At 39.3% G+C, this 19,108-nt stretch overlaps 2 long non-coding RNA genes across 2 annotated transcripts; both read right to left on the bottom strand.

Annotated features, from left to right (window-relative positions):
• Positions 1-1,122: 1,122 nt before the first annotated feature.
• Positions 1,123-6,835, bottom strand: LOC147758253 (uncharacterized). Its single transcript, XR_015330593.1, has 3 exons — positions 3,312-6,835; positions 1,942-2,761; positions 1,123-1,358 (listed from the first exon to the last, which is right to left on the bottom strand). It is a non-coding gene; the product is annotated as an uncharacterized LOC147758253 (long non-coding RNA).
• Positions 6,836-12,270: 5,435 nt separating this feature from the next.
• On the bottom strand, positions 12,271-16,111 carry LOC147758252 (uncharacterized). The gene is made up of 2 exons (XR_015330599.1): positions 15,993-16,111; positions 12,271-13,977 (listed from the first exon to the last, which is right to left on the bottom strand). It is a non-coding gene; the product is annotated as an uncharacterized LOC147758252 (long non-coding RNA).
• Positions 16,112-19,108: the final 2,997 nt, after the last annotated feature.

Below are 19,108 nucleotides of genomic sequence, written 5' to 3'. Positions count from 1 at the left end.
TACTTAACTTAGAATGCTAGATATATCTTAGGGTACCTCGGTAACCTGAGAGGTAAGCATAGACCTGAATCGATTAGAAATAGTCACTTGAACGTATTTCCGATTAAACAGGCCTTTGGTACACAATGTCCCATAGTCTATAGGCCCATAGTATATTCTTCATAAAATACTACATAGTTATTACAAAATTATCGTACCGTAAATAACCATTACATTGATAATCATTAGTTTTTTTTTGTTTTATGCCATGTGACAAATGTTTCTTTAAGGTAAGTTCTTACAGATCTTCGCTGGTTGCGATCGCTAAAATATCTGTAGATATGACCAAGTCCTACAAAAAAAAAGGCATTTAAGAAGGAGGACTAATTAGCAGGTGAGGTTGTAGATCGAGTATAGCTCAGTATAATTGTTTGTTGCCGTGATCAATATAGAATCATCAGTAAGCATTGGCTCCACTATTGGCAGCTCGGGCTCAGATTGACGGAGCAATGTAATTGGGTAATGGCCAGCGTCTTGAAGCTTCAGTATCTAAATTTGTATGGGTCTGTAATTGTGTTTAGATGGGTCTAGTAGAATGGCAATCGAAAGAATAAAATTAACCAATAGCGGCAAACGGGTGTTTAAGCTCGGATTATGGGTCAGCGACCTTCTAATTGACTCAAGGACTCAAATTGCTTTAAAAGTTGATACTTTAAACAGTGGACAAAACAATCTAAGTCAGTTCTCTCTGCTGTAGTTTAAGTTTATTGCTAAATGTGGTAATGCACATTACGAAAACTGTCACAAAAGTCAGTCATTATATTATTCAAGTTAACCCAAGTAGGATAACGCAGGTTTTGCCTAACTTATTTTACAAGTCTAAATATTTCACTAATTAGATAATGAACGACTGATTTGGCGAAAGAGCTAGCTATGCTAAATTAAAGCATTGAAAATTTAAATAAACAGAACTTTCTCAAAAAAAAAAGAAAAGATCAGCGATAAACATTCACAAGCAGAAATAATTTTCTATACGTTTAGGCGAAGGTGTGATTACCCATATATACATATTCATATAACAGAAGCGGACATTGTAAATACATTGGTATTTATTTTATTTACGCTTTGATATAAAGTGTATCGTTAAGCACTAGCATCAGCATAACTACAGAGCTAATGTGTAGAAGGGTATACGAGCTTTGATTTTTTGGAGATGATAGAAGAAATACTAAACCCGCTGGCTTTCTGCTGTGAGACAATCGATTCGATCCCTTGGGGACTTTTTTGCAAATACTGATTCGGCTGTTTAGATTGTTTGTAGATTCAGATCAACTCCCCACTTTGTGGGGGAGATTCGACGGCGTGCGATATACAATGGCCTAGAAGAAAAGGTTAAGCTTTAGATCGATAGACCAAGCGCTAGATTAATGAATTACGTAGGATCGGTGTTGGCTAACTTTAATTGCGGAATATTAGGAAATTTAATAAAAGGACGGCTTTGCGCCTTCAAGCGTTTGGTGTTCCCGGATAATTTCTTCGTGATAGTATTGGAAAGACACATCGTGCAATGTGGTACGATGTACCGTGAGCCTACGCATTTGCATTGCACGATGTCTGTTCTATGACGGTATGGTCAACAATATGCATTGCATCATCAGTAGACCGTTAGGAAACCGACGTGGTTAATAAACGTTCTCTATTTGGCCTAATTTCGTTATCCTTGTTACAGACGGCGAACATCCATTGAGTTGTCCGATTTCTTCTTCCCTAAGAAAAAATTTTATATTTGTATATTGTTTCAAAACAAGCACTAGTGGCATAGTCAGATGGCCTGTGTAGTAGTCACGTCAGGTAAAGCACGTATCTACCTTAAGGCACATGGCTTTCCGCATGATTTTACGGGCGGCACAGACCATATATGATTCTTCTACGCTTCATCTGTTCAAACCCTTTAGATCTCACCTGGATTCTTATAGGTCGCCGACGCGCAAGATAACATTATCATTTACGGCCAACGTGCTCCTCTCAGAACTTATTTTTCAAGATCGCTGTTTGCAGGCACCCTCAGGCAAAACTTGAAGTAGCATCTCTATCCGTACAAGCAACCATTTACATGGTGAAACTACGCTCAATATAACCAACTTTATTCTCGTCGTGCAACAAACAAAATCATACAATCGATAACCTGGTAGTATTTTGTCGATGTTTTCCTAGTTTGATTATAGCTTGTCAACGAATGAGGGGCAAAGGGATGGGTAGCGTCCTTATACTCACTACGAAGCCTGTAATGTAACTTCATTATTCAGAGCAAATTCACTAGCTTGATATCTTGTTTAGTTTAGAAAGAAAAAATTCATTTTTTTACTAGCATAGCATGCAACAGATGTACAAGTAAAAAAAGTCTCGTCACCGTGCATCGACATTTTAGACGTAGCAAAACTCAATTAGCCTGCCCTGAGGTTAATTAAATTGCACTTCTGGAACCCTGAACGTTGCAGTCATTTGGTAGATGAAAGAAAATTTTTGGCATATTATTGAAGATGGTTTCGATAACAAATCGCGACTTTTTTTTATTTTATTACATAGGATACATTTATATACTGAGTTTGTTTACTTGAGATCGCTTGAAGCTGAGGTTGCCCGCCTGGTGGTTTGTTGTATGAACAACTTGTACAGGCTGCCGAGTATCAAAGGGTGCAGTCTGAATATGCTTTAATGGTAGAGACCCACTGAATACTAGCGCGCGCTTATTATTAGACTTTTCTTTTACCGTCGCCTTCTCCTGAAAAGTGTCGATAATCATAGTTCCATACATAATCCGTTACGTTAGTAGCAATCAGTTGGCCCCTTGGGCTCGCAGTGTCCCACATCAGTGTAAAGAACAACTTATCAGTCTGTTTTTACCATATCCCAAAGTGTGAGGTGAAGGTAACATTTAGAAAACTGTATCAAAAACTTCTATGATGCTCTAGGAGCATTCCCACAACCAGGTTTTGCTTCTACGTGTAAGCTCTTATATAAAATCTAATCATGTTCTTCTTCGTTATCATGATCTCGTATCGAGCACGTCCGTATGCCACTCCACGTCGCTAAATCAATGGTTTAGGTAACAAACCTTGCAAGGGCGATGTACTTTAAGGTTATTGTGATACAAATTGCGACGTACGCCTTCCGCTCAGTCAACCAAAGCTGAGTTGCCAACTGACTGCATCGTAACTATGTAAGTTAACCGTTATCCGTCATTATGCAATATTATCTCAAAACCTTCTTGGGTATTCCAAACCTCCGCGTACATTTCAAGGTCATCGACGTTATTTGTTGGGAACGCATACCTTTAAGTTTGTGCGATCTTCGTTCAAAAAAGAGTATTACCCTGCCCGCGAGAGGTGTAGGCCGGCCCGTTTAACAAAAATGAACCATTCTAAATCCAGTTGCTATCTGTTCTGGAAAAAATACGATAGGCGACTGTGTCACACGCACGGAAAGGATCGCAGAATACTCGTACCTGCAGAAACATAGCGCGGTTACTGGCGTAGCTCCAATCATAGCATTCTACATCTAAACGTTTTGTGCTAGTAGGCCGCTTTCTCTGAAAGCATTGTTGTTGTCTTTGTTACTTGTGAGTAACAAGTCGCGTTAACGATTCTATTTTCCGCTATGAAGGACAGTATGCAACTCTGAGCAACGGACCTATATTTTTCTAAACGCGATCCTTCCTCATGAATAGGCGCCACAATGGATTCCCGGAATAGTGAAAAAATGACTCGGTCTTCGAGCCTGCAGCTAAAAATAATAAACGAAGGCACCGCAATCAAATCAACAACTTACTTAAAAAGCAAGCGGGTAGTCTCTCTGAAGTAAGGCTGCTCATCCTAACAAACTTCTACAGCTACTATCTTGGCAGTAAACTCAATGCCGTCGGGGCATTCATCAATTTTTATAGGTACGTTAAGAGTATAAAAAGCTGAAATTGTCAATCAATTTTTGAAAACGACCGTAGTGATATTGATTTATTATTGACCTTTTAATCAATTAATTAAAATAACGTGAATGACTCCCCTTGTCTTAGAATCTGGAGATATGTATCATTAATATATCAGTATTAATCTGCAGGAATGGAGCAGGCAACAGTTCCAGAACGAGCAAATATGCAGAATTTTCAAATATATATACTTATGGTAAACTGACGTCTCGACTTACAGTTATTCTGTATACTCTATATATTCTATATATAGGATTATACTAGCCAAATAGGATCGACTCGATGCTTTTTTGCAGGACTGAATTTCCAGTTGGGCAACTTAGCCTGCTCTATCTCATCTGCCTTATTATTAATGACGAAGTCATGTTGGCAAGCATTTTAGTATCATTTGCTTAAGAAGAATATCGGTAACATTTCTCAAACCGCCAGTCTATCACATATTATATTATATACATTTATATATTTACTGTCTCATATGATACGACCTAGTGCAGCAGAGGTGCTACTAGAGTATAACGAATTTTCTCAGCGCACTACGTGATACTGAGGCTTAAAAAGGCCGTAGCAGCGACCAAGTCATGCCAAACCTACATGCATATATATATATAAATTTAATCGTGCGTTGAAGGTTTACAAGCTAGCACTCGACAATCCAACATGTTCGGTACAAATAAGCCAGAGCCAGTAAATTATAAAAAATTTAAGCCGAATACGATGATAGATTTCAGTGTAATCGTTATCAGCCAGAAAACATAAATTCGAATCAAATTATTTTACTTATCGCCCTGAAAAATGTTGGCTGGTGGCAGAGATTGTACTTTGATTGATAACAAAACCTTTATCTATTATATACACGTGCTATCATTCAGAAGGATCATTTCTGCCTATAGATATGTATGTTGAATGAGAATATTTTGTAATTTCTGATACGGTTTCCTAGCTATGCTCAGTACATGTTCTTTTATGTATAAGATCACGAAAAATCTATTACAATCATGGTACATCTTCACGCGTTTATGAATAAAGAATTCCTAATAACAAGTGTATGTTAAGACTCCTATACTATAGTCCTATACTACTGTTCTATTTCGGACAACAACGGTTAAAATAGTGAATTAGAAAAAGTTGCTATCTATCAATTTTTTTACACAGGATAGCAAAAACCTTTCATCCCGACTCATCCTTCAGAACGTTTACAGTGTATTTTCAGATTAATTCCAGTATATATGTATATATATATATATATATATATATCTAGGTATATAAATTAGTATCACGAACATCCTGCATACAGTTTTTTTCCCATTCAAACCATATCCCACTGTGGCATAAATCAAAAGCTGCATTTTGGCTTTCGGCTATATTTAGTGCAAGTAATTATGACCGATCGTTCGTACACGAAAGTTCGCAACTACTCGTTGTAAAACGTTCTATTATTTCTAATGTTAGGACGAGCGTCGTCGCGCGTACCTTTGCTACTCAGTAAATAACAACAATAACAACGGTTTTACCTCTACTCTATGGCGATAAGTAGAAAAGGCAATATTATGTAAGTGTTTGGCAGCTGGCATTCAATTGTCATGGGACAAAAATAGTGACTGACGCCGGGGCCATCGTGGGACTTCGCTGACTACCTTCACCTACTACTCCTATGATAAGAGCCCGACACCGAAGGAAACGGAACGCGCACTGTTTCGCCGATCCACGATGTCAACACTTACGGCGGTCGACGCGGACCGAGGTTTAGCCTCTCCTGAACGGCGAGGAGGCAAGAGCAGCAAGGCTCTTTCGCCAATTTAATGCTAGCGCTCCGAACGCTGAAGCTTACCGTTCCACGATAGCGTTACGCGGAGACGCAGCAAGTTGTTCGATTCTATGCTTCAACGGCTGGCTAAATAGCCCGCCTAAAGCTGACAATGTATCGAGTGGAGCTGTATACTTTAACGGACACCTAATGTGAGAGAAGGACGGAAAAAAACTAGATTCTGACCCTGCAGAGGGTGCGCGAGTAACGAAAACTCTAATAACGACAATCCTTATTGACTGCTTATTAAACAAATAACAGGCAAATGAACACTAGACCTTACGAAGAGGTTTTATATGAGACTGAAAAATGTACATGTATTTATTGCGTTTGTAGACCTATTGTACCTGATTTGTGTGAAAGATGCCGCGACAAACATTTAAGTACTTGTCCATCGTAAGAAGTCATTTGGCAAAATACATTCAGTGATTTCTGGATACGTATATCGTCGGCTCTCAGGACGCGTATGTTAGTGAAATGAGTTAATCAACAAAGTAGAAAAAATCGCGTTCATGCATCCTTGGATATTTGGACTTTGAATTCAATGTACAGTTATAACCAGGCCCTTCGAACTGCGGCGCAGCGTATCGCTAAGCAGTAAGTATTGAAACACCTCAAATGTACCTATGGCTAGCTAAATTTACGTGTAAGGCCAAAATATTTACTGAAAACGTTATCTTATAGTTGTTTTGATTCATATCAACTTCTTACGGGAAGATAAAGCGATAAAGGTTGACCATAGGGGAAAGCTGTTAGTATTGCATGCTATCTCGGAGCTTCTCTCAATTAAATGTAATTGAAGGATACGTTTATATATACCATTAAGTTAAATCGCAACGATTTTCAGTAACTAGCTTGCATGTGTCCTGCCACTCTAGCATTTAAATAGCGATTTAGTCTGAAACTAAAAATCTACTAAAAATCAACATTTTTAGTAGATTTTTAGTGCCCATAGCACGCTCGGCTTCACATAGGCCAAAGCACAATCTTCCTAATACACACAATAATCACAATCACTAAGAATGTTCTTTCATTCAGGACAAACTGATTGGTAAATTATTGGTAGTATTGACATACCTCTACCTGCTGTGCGACTGCAAGACTACATGATCATTCTTCAAACTATTTATGATTTTCAATACAGGAAAACCTTCAACTGCTAGTTTACATCGATCATTAATGTAAACCTCGGTAAAGGGTTTGTTATAGCTAACAACCAAATACAAGTCGAACATGGCAGGAAAACAAACCACATCGCATTATGAAATGGCGATTAAATTGATCCCTTTTCCCGATGTAATTTTGTGTTATATCATCACAAATGAATGGATTTTTCATTCAGATCCATGTTATTTTTGCTTATACACATGCGACAGTAGAGCACGTTTTCCCTTACCAATAACACTTCCACTCTGAAACGTATTCAGCTCTTATGCATTTGTTTATGATGGCCCGCCCGATCTATCCGCCTGTCGTGTAGCGCCATAGGACCTCGTATTTGTACACATCTCATAAGGCAGACGATTGAGTGTAACCAGCCGTCGTACGTCGCCTCGCCAGGTCGAACTTGACAAGTTGAAGCGGCTATAGTGCTTAGCAAAAAGTTGCCACGCAAATGGTCCGCGAGCAGGCGACCGTCGTGTTCGGTGCACGTACAAGTATAGTGATCGTGCACGCAACTAATGGCTTTGTGTTATTAACATCGACCTGTAAGAAGCTGTTCCATGTGAAAGCAAATTTTTGACGTCCTTGTCCGCTGATTATTTTTGGTCTTGGTTTGACCGTTGATGTCAAGGTTAAACGTATATGTTATCAGATCATATGTGAAGCTTTAGCTAAGCAGTTTTGGAGGACTCTCCTCAAATTTGACGTTTGTTGTAGAAACTCCGAGTGGGCTATAGGCGCATGATTGGCATTGCACTTTGAATCGGGACCAATAGGAAAGTTATAAGCCAAATTGTTAAAACTGTGAATTTTTCAGATAATTTACTCGTATGACTTTTTCCTTTAACCTTAGGTGAAAAGTACGCGATGCGGTTCTAGCTTTAGGATAGGTACGAGATACTTCGAGAGATGAGAATTATATATGAGTTTAATGACCAAATCACTTGAGTCGTCAAAAATCAACTAACTTTTTCGTACCGCGTAACATTAAACTGTGTGAGCGTCCTTTGCAGATTATACATCCGTTCGAAACATGCCACGACAACGCGTGCTTCATGACTTCCTGTGCTCAGTCTCTTGACTTAGTAATTTCATGATTGTGTTCTTTGGGTAATGAAAGTGATAACTAACGGTGATACTAATGGCCACACGAAGCATGTAGCAGCGTCTCGGTCATCACAGTTTCCCACTTGTTTCGTGTTTGTTCTATAAGAACAGATGACTGCGCCCTTTTAATGGACCATTATCACCCAAAAGATAATGGCCGACCTTTCTATACAATTGAACTGGAAAAAAATATTTGTTGTTGTTGTTCCTGCCGTTGTTATTGTTCTTGTTGTTACACAGACGTCAGGTAACCAGTGGAACTTCATTGTCCAAGTTATGCTTTAAAGAGTCATTGAAATGCGCAACTAATAAACACAGTTAGCTTTACGTGTATAAAATGGGTGTTCGATTCTGCCAAACAATCGATCCTTTTGCACTCAAATATTGACAACAATCAAATCGATTAAGTCAATTTGGCGGAATTTTTGAATTGTTGTTATGATACCTTGCACTGCCAGCGCCAACTTCACACTAAAAAGGTTTGTCGTAGCCTTTACGTTTTACTCGCTCAGTGTAGCTCCGGACAGACCGATCCATCCAGCAAGCTCTTCACTTACTTTCGAGATATACGATTTAAAAACTGGCTTTTATCTATTGTGTACTATGTACATATAGCTGTATATATTATTGAAGTCTTATCCACATCTCGACTAAAGCATATCTCAATCTCAACAACAAATTTCGTTAGCGACTATAACAGAAGCAAGTATGTCACAACCCGTCTCCATTGAGTATAATTAACCACTTATGAAAATGATGCAATACCTTTTCCAAACGTATTTTTCCATACCTTCTGTAAAGTACACAGAATAAATACTTGTGATCTTCACTGAAACTACAATGCTATATGAATTGACTTAATAAAAAAACAAAGGCTAGCTTTCATTGATATACCTTTCGTTAATGCTGAAGAGGTTCGGCAATAGATTAGGCATAGGTTAGGCATCTCATTACAGATCGCCGGAAACCAAGTGACACGTCAGAGCTTCTAGCGTCCTCTACCAGTGATTTGATTAAGTCTTTTCATTAACTAAAAACTTCTTTAACGACGGGCTACAATGAAAAACTATAATGAGTCATAAGAAAAAACGATAATTTCTTTGCTAGCATCTTACAACGGCTGCACAAACTCGTTATTGAGCAAAACATTTTCCCTGGGCATTTAAAAAACCCATAATTATACCCATCCATAAAGGTGAAGATCTGACTCTTCTCAATCTTTGACCAGCAGCAGCGCCCTGTTTTTACCAAACTGCAGATCCTAAATTGTCATTTACTGTAGCTAAGTTTTAAATGGTCAGTTAACTCAACTTCTAAAAAAAACGAGGTCATTAGCAAGAACCCAAGTTGGATTTCGGACGCTTTGAAATACGGAAGATGCGATAGTAGTGAGTAAATACTAGATAATCGAAAAAAAAAAAAGACGCAGTTATAATATTTTTTAGTCTTGACTAAAACATTCGACCATATTTATAGAAAGCCACTTAGCAACGAATAACCTTCCTTCAGCCAATATGGCGACGTAGCAACAATGGCTTTCCACCTGATCTCTCCAGCAATCTTCGATGAATCTTTGCAGCGCTACGGCTTTCTAGAAATGAAAACTTGACAACTGGCTGTTGGTTTTCGAGATTAAAACATATTTTTTATTATAAACTCATTTTTTATGAACTAAGTTCAACCAGTTTTTATTAACAAGTTTCTAGAGGGTTAGGGCATTGACCAGCTAAAGTTTGTCTGTTTAAGAGTTAAAGAGTTTAAAAGTTAATAAATGTTAAAGTTTATCCGGTCCATATTTCACAAACTAACTTAACGTATTTAAGATATATATGAAAAGTGAAGGATCTGCTGTTTCCTACAACTACAAGAAAATATCGTTTAACAACACTTATAAACAGGTCTACTTTTCATAGATACAATCACGCCGCTCATATTGGATTAATCATATTAGGAGTCAATTGTAAGACAGATGCACATTTTTCGCGAGAATTTTAAAAAAGACCCCAGGAAATGACTTCAAGACGCGATACCTACAATGCTCTAACTTTTGATTTTTCTAATTTTTTGATGCGTAGGATTGTCACTCTTGTAAAAAAAAAACATAATTAAAAATAGGCAGAAGTTTTACAAACGTCTATAAGAGTCATTTCAGTAGACAACGAGGAAATTTAGACACCATCTTATCGGACAGGATATCGATCGAAACTTAATAGCTTATAGGCTGATGAACATTAGACGGATCTATACCTTCATCCAACTTAATATTCTCCCAGCAATACAAAAGTTCACTTTCAAAGATCATCTGCTCGGCTGATATATATATATATACATTTAAAAAGAGAGAAATAGAGAGAGGGGGGGAGAAGGAAAACTAGGATGATATCTACGATATTAAAGAACTTTAAAAAATATTGCCAAATTCTATATGTTTGAGTAGAAAAAGCGTTAACCTCAGCCCAACTCTCAGTCTACCCCTGTATAGCCCTATTCTAATATCTACTTTGTACCTCTTAACGCAAATCTACTTACGACACACATGCAACCAAGATTCACTACCTGTTAGATAGATTACTTCGCCATCGATTACTCCTTAGTCATAAAGTATTAGTATTAACAAACTCTTTTGACGGGCGCATCGAGGCGGCTTTGTACTGAGGTGCTGTCTACTTCATTTCAATAAACATTATTTTATATAAACCTATGCTGACTGTGAACATATGTGAAAATGTTGACAAGATCGAATACAATCGGCTCTATTCATCCGATATTATCTACTACAAGTTTATAGTCCCACATTTTGTCTCATAATAAGCGTACAAATATATGGCAATCATTCAAAAAAACCGTAAAACATTTATTGCCGATTCTCCCATGAGATCTATAAAACATTAACGTTATCAGCCAATGCGTCTGTTGAAGTGAACCTAAGCCGGCCATTATCTCTTTTCTCGATTTGAATGTTCCCACTCAGACTGCGGTCTAGGTGCGCGAAGTAAGCATCTGTATCCGGAACAATGCCAAATTGTTACGCTAGCTTACCTATGTACGCAAACAAATTGTGGAAAGTTGAGGTTCGTAAGGGATGTAACCGTAGTTGACTCTATGATTTCTCTATATCGACTACTATGAAGACACCGATATACATACTCATAACTATATTAGCTTAATTTTCTATTTTGGGCGACTCAAACAAGCCATTTGTCATGTTCAGCTCATAAAAAATATAGATAAAACTGAATTAATAATTAGTCTAATTGGTATTCTAAACCTGAATATCCTTTGAATTTCCACCTAACTTCACCCAGTCACGTAACCCATTGCTTCACCGATAAGTTGACCATTTCGTGCCAAAGCCCATCAATAGAAAAATAAAGATATTACTATGTTTATGCTTCTAGCACAAATGAGACACTTTTTCCACATGAACACATATGAAGCAATTTGATATTGACGTGGTCATGTGGTCACAGATCCAGGACAAATAGGGCAAGGTTTTTTGCTTTAAGACTGCCTTCTAATAGCCGGTTCGCATAGCCCTGTTATATGATATGGTATGTAAGTGTATAGGACTCGCTTTACTCTATTAAGATTAGCAGCATTATTATAAATAATGAGATAGGACGAATAAGGGCAAAAACTATATATAAAACGTGTCATCATCGATATGGCTTACGCAATAATACGCAGTATATTTGTAATCAAAACAGGCGTTCTCTCATTGACCTTATCAAGGCCTTTTGGCAATGGTAGGTTATTCAAATTTGTTATATTAGTCGAAGGAACGAATTGTTGAGAATTACACGAGAAATAACTGGCAGCTATTGTCAGCTAGAAAACAAGCTGCTACCCCCATGCGGATATTAATAGAATTTTTTTAGCTTCGCATTAAGTGAAATCTTGGTTCATAGATTTAGTCCAGCAGCAGACCGATGCCGATAAACTCTACTAGCATACACACGTGCACTTTAGAATGGCCTTCATTCACTGCAAACCTCTCGTGCAGCCCCAAAAAACTATATAGTTCTCGTTATAGCGCTCGGGCAGTAAAACTATCATTTGGCAACTGGTACAAATTTCAAATAGAACATCCGCTCGAGACCGAAAAAGTCTACTCGCACAAAGCCTATATTATAGCTAAATACGCCGAGTTCCGTGATATAGATCACAAAGTAGACACATAATAACGTATTACTCGAGCGAAGACGAGCAACCATAAAAAAAAAATGACCACAGATAAGCTCGCTTTATCTTAGTATCTTTATTAATAGATGTTTTATCATTCTAGCTAACATTACCATTCCAACGACGGTCCATGAGTTAACTTTCTGATCACACAAATTGCATTTTCCTTCTTTTAACGACTCCCAACGTCAGCTTTCGAATCGTAGTCGTATGCCTGGGATGCCTGCAAAGATTGCTTCTCGTTGTTCCTCCTAGTATTGTCCATAAATCGTCCCTACGCAATTTCGAAATGCCGTGGTCTGTCTGCCATGACCAATGTAAAGCGCCGATAGAGATTTGCGTGCCGCCGCAGCTGTCACTAGCCGTATTTTATATTCATAGTGACCGTTTCGGGTGGATAAGTGCAAAGATCTAGATGGAGCAAGTCTGCCTCACCAAATTACCGCGTGGAATACTCGTAGAAGTTTTGTTTTCCCCTCGATATTTCGACGCTGTTTATTCGTGTCATAATGGAGGTTGCAATAATTTTTTTCTGTTTTCGAATGGCCACAGTCGGGATAATAACGTTCTCTTGTTCGATTATCGGATATCGTGCTGAACTGTCCAACAACTGTTTGGGAGGTTGGCAAGAACGAGGTTTCCCATATTGCGCTAAAAACACCGCGGGCAAAAAATAATGTTGCTCAAGCGATAGAAGCGCATCTATGTTTATTCAGCTCGATTTTTAACGGCATTATTGGTCGTGATTTTCCTGCTTTTATTGACTGTCCGTTAAGTGTACACTTACTTCAATCAAAGCATGAACTTAAATAACTTAGTCGTTTTAGAGCGACAGCCCCTCAGTGTCCATTACCACATCAAGTTGAGCAGCATTATATAGTACGATATATTTATAATACGTTCACTATTTTATTTAGTTTTTTGCTGTCAATATAATTACAATATTTATATGCGTACGAAAAATAGGAATGATACCTGCCGTGACCGACAAGTACAATCGTATTGACACCTTAGAAAAAACAGGGTGTTCTAGAATCACGGCGCTAGGTACAAGAGCAAATCACTACTGGCATGTGCCGTCGCTTGAAGCCGCTTTTACTTGACGACCAGCTGATCAGATCTGAGTACAGGCACCGATGTGACATTTCCGCGTAGACATTGACATCAATGAAACCCTCGGTCCCGCCAGCTATGTGAATGAAGATATCGATCCATGGATCGAGCCATCATTTATTATTACTCGTCCCTGGATTTATGAAGAAACATTCGTTCACCATCTTTTTTCTAGCTTTTTTTTTTGCTTCGATGTTGACAATGTACGCCTCGATTTCCGACACTTCGTGCATTCAACGAAGATTCTCGACGAGAGGTGCTGTGTCGGCCGGGAAGCGTACCAGTTGAATGCGTGCCATCTCATGTAGCCTGAAGGCTTCGGAAAGTTCAATTTGGCTTGGTCTGGTCTAGTTTGGCGAGGTCTCTGACACTCAGTTTCTCGCTGATGAAAATAATCTCGTAAGCAGCGATAGGTACTGCCTTCAGCGACGGCTGAAAGCTGTTGAAGTGTTTAGGTTATAATTGCTGCTATCTAAAATATACGTTTCTTTCAGCTTCCTTTTACAAAGATAGACACGCGCCATACAAGGTGCACAGAGCATCCAATTCCGACCCAGCAAGTCGACCCACTGCTGTGCAAATCCAGATGAGGCTTCAGACATGTTAACACCGCACTATGTTTTAAAGGTCTTCGGTTTGAAGCGAACTATCAAACACATAATAAAAGACATGACACTGCTTAGAGATATGTACGAGCCTTATTCTGATAAATAATAACAAGTTGCAAACAGACTTGTGTGTAATCAAAATGGGGAACTTTATATTTTCAAGTTTCCAACACTACAGCCCACGTTATCTCGCCGTCTTGGTTGTGACAGATACCATTCCCGACAAAAGCATTGATAGCAACGCATATGATATCGGTTTATATATGTAAGGCGACGTCTGCTGCTTGTTCACTGTGGCACCTCGCAGCAGTACTTCGGTGGTAGTGAATGAAGTGAATCTTATTAGCTAGGAAGTCTTTGAAGCCGACCGGACAATTAGTCGCTTAGCACCGGAGCTGAGAGGCCCTTTTAAGATAGGACACGCGTAGGAGACGTACATGCATTACTAGGTATTGTCTATTTCGAAGATGTCTAGCACGTATGGTTTAAGACAACAAAAGATATACTACGTCCTCTGCTGTGAAAACACTAAACAGGATAATATGGCTACGTCTCCAGTTAAGTCAATGTCGACATTTAATTATCAATACATCAAATCATTACGGAAAACTTCTAAGCATCGATTGCAGAAAATTTTAGTTTGAAGTCATGTTTGTGATCAAGTGGCAACATTGTTCGGTAAAAATTTCGTATTTGTGTACCGGAGGAGATTCGGCACTATCCATCCGTTATTATAATTCTTTCAGCAATGTATACCGTTAAAAAAAGATTGCTTAATTTAGCCCCGGTGTGATGTACAGGGCAATTTAAAGATGGCCTATTCGTGGCAAGACAACAGACAAGCTCAGATAATTAAATAGATCGTAAACTTCTCGTTGTATCACATCTAATCGTTTGTAACAAATTGAAAAAGCAAGGCTATCTATTACTACTGATAAAAACTACTGATAGTTGGTCTATGTGAATTAAGCGGTACTGCGTGTAGCTGCGATCAGGTCATTTAGATTTCTGGCCGTATGCCAACCTATAAACGATGTCGTGGCTCGGCTATGCAATCGTAGTTGTTTCGTCACTCGTTGACCGAAAAGAACAAGCTTTTTAACAACGTCTATATAACCAAACCATGTAAGAAAAATCACTTTCTACATTGTCGTCCTGTGTGGCTATTTTACACGCACGACACATTTATCCTGTCTTGAGACGCGCTCCGATTCCATAGCGTATCTAAGGATCGTTAGTTGTTACCGAACGGTCCGTCTGGGGTATGCATGGGCTGGGTTGAATTGTAAGTCAATAACACCATTTTGATTTTTTTCGTTCACGGACTTCTCGACTATCTAAAATCTAGCATCAAATTGTATGTACATCAGGCCTGTTTAAGCATAATAGCACAGCGTCGTCAATTCCCTTGTAATGTTCTATTGAATCAATCCTATTTTTGGCCGGTCGCTTACTATTCACCGCCATTGAAGAACGCGATTACAGATGAATAAAATCGCCTTTGATTTAAAAAATTTGATACCTCACTATTATACTCAGTATCCAATCGGAGATAGTACTGTTACTACCTTCACTATGGATATCACCTCGTAATCTGACTGCTTTTAGGCGATATCGTATCTTTTTTTTCGTGTTACCTAGGAAACTATCTAAAGTTAGTAGGTCCACTTAGTGGGTAACGTCTTTGCATGCTAATATTTGGCATATGCTATGGTGTACGTAGATTCGAATCAAGGCATACACGCTTCGTTTCGAAGAAGTAACTATCTCGCGGAACGCCTAACCGCGATGTCGGAAGTAAAGCTACAAACGTGTACACGCACGACAGGCGGAATGCCAGCAGAAAATGTAGAAATTGACAAAGCTAGCGGATACCCTACGTGCGGATCAATACAACACAGCAATGTATAACATGTCAACGAAAACTTTACCAAGGACAAATGCTGGAAGCATAAGCTTAATAAAGTTGACCTGGCGATGTAACTCATCATAGGACAGATACAGTTTCCAAAAAAGTTTCCTGTGCACTAATAATTAAAAACAGTAACACTACCTGCACGCCTTGTTAAAGCCGCCGTAGCACCGGTGAAACGTCTATTGGTGACGGGGAAGACAGCAGACTTGAATAAGAGCGAATAGCTAAAACGTTGCGGGTCCAAGCAAAAATAGGTTAGGGACCGCGAGATGTTTGAACGCGGCCTCTGAGCTATGAGAAAAAGTTTATAAAGAAAATTTGCGTAGCATTTTTTGAGCGCCATCAGAGTGGACCTATCAGAAGTGTGCTCTGCTTTCTTAGGTTAATGAAACGGATCGCTAAAGGTAATGATTATCGGGAAGGTCTTTTTCGTTTTCGTGTTTGGACTACCGAAACCACAAGTATGATTATAACAGCTACATAATCAGCATTATCATAATATATATCTGTGAATCTATACTGGTACAGTGGTGACACCACCACAGTGTTAACCTTAACGTATCTGTCCGATTAGAGTACAGTCGGCCTTAACGGTTATTTAACGGCCCCAACGGAACCGATGATAATAGGTGATTCAGTGTAATACCTATACACAGTGAATTTTGCCATGCTCCAGTTAGATAAATTTATACTGAATTAATCGCTACCGTCTAGAAGACCTTCTAAGCAGCTCGCTCTATAAAGACAATTAATTTTTTGCAGCGTCGGCATATGGGTCAAAGAGTGACAAGCAACGCTACATAATTATTACTATTATCAAGCATAGCTTATGAGAAATGAGCACATTACTCGTGTAAAAACATAGACCAAAATCAAGACGGCAAGGGGGTGTGCATCAGATCAGACAAACTGACATGAGAGAATTAGCCATAACTTAAAGGAAGTTGACTTTCTTTGATGCTCCAAATAAACTGATTTAACTGGACGCGATCCGGCTATAATATTACCTTGCGGGGCAGTTGCGCCTGCGAGAGGCTGCGCGGTTAATGGGTGATGTGGACTGGCCATAACTTTTCCTTTATGTTCATTCTATCGAAGCCCTTTGTCAACGCTACCGAAATAAATGACGACGCTATTGCGGTGCAAATTGCGCCGAAGGGACGAACTTGCGACGGCCAGGAACCTTCTACCGAAACGTGGCGCAAAGATGTCACGTTGGTGAAAACACGGCTTGCCGTCAGCAAAAATACACAGCAGTGTTCCGTGTCAAATACTCCGTTCCCGCTCAGCTGCTACCACTAGAGATAGCGACATCGGCAGTGGCAGCAGCAGTGGACTGTCTTCTTGAGCCGAGATCGCACCGTGATTTGTGGCAGCAGACGAAGCGGAAGGGAAGAACGACAATGAAGTCTACGTTGACAAGGAAAAAGTGAAGTAGCAGCCGATAGCTTTGCTGCGGCGTCACTGGGCTTGCTTCTTATGTACCACTTGCGTAAAACGAGTGTTGTCCAAGGACAGGACAACGCAGGATAAAAACAAGACAAGCGATGAAAGCAATATAGCGACCTTGCTTGCCAACACAGTTCTGCGGTGTCCTGTAGTTCGTTATCATGGCAGGTGGGAAAATACGCAATAAATGTGTGTGCTTGTGCGTTGCACGCAGGCAAATGCCAGTTCGTGCTGCCTTTACTGCTGTTGATTTATAGAGGTAGCGGTTGAAGAGAAAGCGGTTCATGCAAGACGAGACTATGCGCGGGCGGAGGCGATGAATCTACGGAGGGTTTTTCGTTGCAAGGGGGCTACGTAGCGTGGTATCGGTTATATTGGTGACGGTGAGTCTGGTGATAACGGCACTAAAGGAACAACGATTGCACTAGAGGAACACGGGTCTATCCGGAATCATCCTTGTGCGTCAAATAAGATACTTCTTGGTTTCCACATGAAGCCTAGACTTGAGCTTTTACTAAGTGACTGAAGCATGTGTTTGTACTTACTGAAAACGGCGTTACACGCTATAGGCGCACTCATTGACTGACCCTAACATAACCCACTTATGGTTACACGAAACAATATTGACATAGTAAGCAGTAATTCACAAAGGACAACAAACTCCTGTTAGCGATACTGAGAGCATCGAGAAACGAAGCTGCTTCCCGAACTTCCCATGTAGAGGATAATACAGTAGAAATATTCTGCGTCATCGTGGGACATTTGAATAGAAGCATGACAAGAGTACATATTGTTGCATAAACAACAAAATAACATTTCCCTTAAATATTAGGGGTACATAATATGATTTATGTTAGACGCATTCGATAAATAAGGCCCAGAAAGTAATCCGAAAGATCTATGAACGACGGAAGCGAATATTGTATAAAAGTTAAACGTCCTCTCGTTAAAGTCTGATTAAAAGAGAACATAATTGCAATCATCATGTCGTGATTTTTGCCATACTCACTGTCCAAGTTTAACTAACTTTGCTTGCATTAAGGCCATTATTAAAAAAAGAGCCTGTTAGAGTGCAACACAGGTCAGTTATACACGATTGCGTAACTCTCCCAGTTGTTTGACTCTGTTTTAAATAACTCAGGAAAACACGCTGAATGCACATAGGGGCCCACGATTGCTCCCGCAAATCAATTTTTATTCATTTATTGTTGCTATTTAATTGTCTTAACGTTGCCCAAAATTGAAATAAAAGCAATCGCACTGATGCACATAGCCGACGCGTCTATACCGGAGCTTCACCACCGACTGCAAATACAGCCAGGGACACCACGCAACTATATACACGATCTAGCTATTTTTAACAAGCGAAATAAATAAAATGAAAAATTGACAGAGTAATCATGCACGCCAGTCAATCATTCACTATTTGTTCACACAAGTTGGTGTTACTTTTCTAACCACTTAGGATATCTGACGTTTGAGATATTAAGACGTCTTTATTTTAGAAAACGCTGGTTACCAAACGCAGGCTATTCCTTAGCTGTTAAAGATCGACGGCGACCAGCATTACTAGTTAAGAATAATAGTACAAAAGTTTCGGCTGAATGTAGAAAACAAAGCGCACGAACTCGCTTTACAATCTTGCTACGTGTATTCTGCCTAGATATTAGTACAATTTACGCACAGTGCTGGTCGCTAACTCAAATGATAGGTATCAGCAACTACTGAGGCCGAGCGGCTTTGAGCCTACAGCGAAGGCCTGTAAGCTCTTGCTTATGTACCCTTAAGCCTAGTCTATGGAAGAA

Source organism: Varroa destructor, unplaced genomic scaffold (assembly GCF_002443255.2).
Source record: "Varroa destructor unplaced genomic scaffold, Vdes_3.0 BEIS01000001.1, whole genome shotgun sequence".
NCBI classification, from domain to species: domain Eukaryota; kingdom Metazoa; phylum Arthropoda; class Arachnida; order Mesostigmata; family Varroidae; genus Varroa; species Varroa destructor.
Note: the sequence above shows the minus strand (reverse complement) of the source record. Positions and strands in the feature narration are given on the sequence as shown.